This window comes from Globicephala melas, chromosome 15 (assembly GCF_963455315.2).
Source record: "Globicephala melas chromosome 15, mGloMel1.2, whole genome shotgun sequence".
NCBI classification, from domain to species: Eukaryota; Metazoa; Chordata; class Mammalia; order Artiodactyla; family Delphinidae; genus Globicephala; species Globicephala melas.
The window spans coordinates 37,695,134-37,698,683 of record NC_083328.1 but is presented as its reverse complement, the minus strand read 5'-3'; positions in this window follow the sequence as shown (position 1 = coordinate 37,698,683).

The window sequence follows — 3,550 nt, the reverse complement described above, 5'->3', positions numbered from 1 at the left end:
CCTCCTCCGCACGGCTCTGGGCGCTGGGCTGACTCTCCCGCCTGCCCTGGGCGCCCACCCACGACGGAGCAGCGGGTCTGGTCCCGCTGACCACCTCCTCTCCCGGGCTCCTCTTTGGGCCCCCGACCTTGACCTGGACAGGGGTGACCGCAAGGGGCGGGTGTCTGGCGGGATGTCGGGGTCTCCCACTCCAGGCCCGGCACCTGCGTCTGCCCCGACTGGCAGGGTCAGTGTCAAGAACCGTGGGGGACAGACCCAGAGTACGCACAGGCTCTGCAGCCCCCGCCCACCCCGCCCGCTGGCCAGCCTGCCACTCAGGCAGGGAAAATCGCCTGTGACAGGCCCAGGAAGGCTGGGCCCCGGGGGCCGCGGAGGGACTTGCGCAGCTCCTCTTCCAACATATGGTTGCTGCCGGCCCCGGGCGCTGCTCTGCCAGGGCAGCTCGGAAGCTGGGTGGGGGCTCTAGGTTGGGGCTCCGCGGCCTGAGCCATTCCTCCCACTCGCCTGGCCAGGCTGCTCCCTCAGTGATTGGAAAGGCCCCTGCCCCAGCTGGCATGCCTCTCATAGCGGAGAGCTCACTCCCGCTGCAGCCTCTCTTGGTGCCTCCAGAGAGCGTCCAGGAGCCTCTCCATCCCAGGGCCTGAGGCAGATGGAGGATCAGATCCCACCCCACCCCACCTCACCCCAGGGTGGCCGGCTAATCAAGCATGCAGGGAGCGCTGGCCGGGGTGACTTCCAGAGGAGGGAGCTAATTGGGGGAGGGGTGCAGTGAGCAGGTTTGGGACCAGAGGCCTCCTGGGGTCCCCGGTGCCCCGAGCCTCCCAGCCAATGCCCTTTCCCTCAGGGGGGCCCACTCCACCCCACATCCCTGGACCAGCTTGGGCAGCACCCTCATACACTCCTTGGAGAATATCTGGGCCCTGCATGTGCCCGCCATGGGCCACACCGCCCACCCCTCAGAGGTTTATAGTGGAGTTCCCCAAACCTGCTTGCAGCCCTCTCCACACAGTCACCCAGCACCATCTCTCTGGCTCTGCTGCTCCCTCACAGACCTGCTGTGAACCTGCTGTGGCTCCCCAGTGCTCTCAGATTCACTGGACTCAGACTGGCACCCAGGGCCCTCAGGTGTGACCCTGCCCCTCTGTGGGTTTTTTGGGTTTTTAAAAATTATTTATGTGGCTGCACTGGGTCTTAGTTGTAGCATGCAGGATCTAGTTCCCTGACCAGGGCCCCCCTGCGTGGGGAGCTCAGAGTCTTAACCACTGGACCACCAGGGAAGTCCCAACCCTGCCCCTTTGGACCAAGCCGTGGGTCCCTGAGGCCACCTCAGATGGGCAAGGAGAAGGAAGTGCCAAGGACAACTCACACTGGCCTGTGGAGGGGCCCTCAGACACTCTGGGGGCTGCCATGTGTCCCAGAGCTCATCAGCAAGAGGGTGAACATGAGCCGTGGCCATCATCCTGCATGGCACTGACCCCTCCCAGGGGCTCCCAAACCCTGCCTAGAGGCTCTACCACCGTCCCTCTACCCACGGGGCAAGCAGAGGCTGGCCCAGCCCCGACACCTGTCCTGGTGAGGCCGTGTGTGGACACTGAGGGGAGGAGACAGACCTGCCCTGGGCATTGCACCGCCATCCCCCTGCCTTCCCTGGACCCACTGTCTGTCCAGCCCACGTGCCCCTGGCGCACAAGTACCACATTAATGGAGGTGACAGGCAGGCGGCCTTGGGCAAGGAGGCAGAGGACGTTAATGGCCACAATGCCTCTGGCTGGGGGCAGAGAGAGGGGCTGCATGTCCCCACCCCACCCTGCACCAGGACAAGCTGAGGAGAGAAGACTGCTCCCTAGGACCCCACTGGTGCCAGAAGCACCCAGAGACCAGGTCTTCCACCATACAATCTGCAGACAAGGGGACTGATGCCAAGGAGCCTGGGCAGGGGTTTCAGGGCTCAGGTCACATGGGGGACCAAGCCCCAAAGCTCGGGGATCCCTGACACTGCCTCAGGGAGCAGGGGCCACCTCCCTGGGCCCAAGCTTTCCCCAACATGTTGCAGGGTGGGGTCCAGTGGGTGGGTCATGACCTACCACCACGCCCCACTCCTTGGTGGAAAGTGGGACAGGCCCCAGGCACACTGTGCCAGCTGTGAGGGAGCAGATGTGCCTGGGAGTGCCTCAGGCAGACAGCACAGGGGCACAGGGGCTGGCACTGCTGTCCGGCCTCGCCTGGCTGCAGACCGGCAGTCAGTGCACCTGATGGGCTGACCTGACTCGCACCCCCGTGTACAGGCCATTAGGCTGCAGCCATGGCCAAGCTCTCGGGACCCCTGGGGCAAGTTCAGGGCCCACCTGCACCCCTGGCAAGACCCCTCCTGGAAGCCCAGTCGTGCCTCTAAGGTGCTGAGCCCCTTGGAGATGCCGACACCTCTCCTCCCACCCAGACTTCTGGAAAGGCCCATCCACAGAGGCGGCCTCCACGGCTTCTTCTGAGCTGCCCTCCCTGGACTCCTGCTTTTCCCAACATGCTGAGGCCTGGCTTCCTCCCCTCTCTCCGGTGCTCCTTGGTCACCTGGCTTCACTGGGCTGTCCCCTCCGCACCCTGAGAGGCCCCTCCCTTCCCTTGGAGGACGGTAACACCCTCCAACCTGCCCGCCCCCTGTGCTGGCAGCATGGCCTCCCCAGACCCTCAGAGGAGTCAGCAGTGCAGGGCCAGGAAGCACAGAGCCGTCCCTGAGACCCCCACCCCCACTGGCTCAGGGTGACCTGTGCCCCCTGCCCTCTCTGGGCAGTGCCCAAGATAGGGGCCTGGGCCCGGCTGAGTATGTCCGGAGTGGGGTCTGTGTGCAGAAGGAGCAGGCCTCCCGGCCCCCACTCTCCACAGGGCTGCTGGCGTGACGACCGCTCAAGCTGTCTCCCGGCCTGGGGCTGCCTGCACGGTCAGCTGGTCAGCTGGGCCAGGCCAGGCGGGCAGAAAGGAAAAGGCTGGTGGGCTCTGCCACCCACAGCAGTCCTCCAGGCCCCCGCTCTGCCCTGTGGACTTTACGGGGAGAAATGGGGTCCCCCAGGTTGTGTCAGAGAAGGTGGCACTGAGCAGTCACCCTCACATCAATGTCCTTGCACTGGGCACCCCCAGGACATGGCACCCTGCTCCTTACAGATGTCTGTCGTGGCTGACCAGAGCCCCAACAACTGGGCCATAGCCTCTCACCCTCCTGCACAGCTGGGGAAACTGAGGCCAGGTTCACAGGGCCCAGGAGGCACTAGACTCTGGACCTAGTGTTCTCCATCCCACAGACCCCTACTGGATACTCCTTTTTTCCCCAAAGCACCCCAGCCCCCCAAGCTGAGCTTGAGATACCCCAGGAGCCTGTAGCTGAGCCTACAGGGAAGGCCAAGTAGACAGGGGGACCTCTGTGCCTCCACAGAGTGGGCCTGGGGCAGCACACACCCCTCCGACGGCAGACCCCACCCCATGCCTGAGATGGCACACCGCTCATCTCTGGGTTAAGTCACCTTCCCCTGAACAAAGGCAAAAATTTCTTGAGAAACGTGAC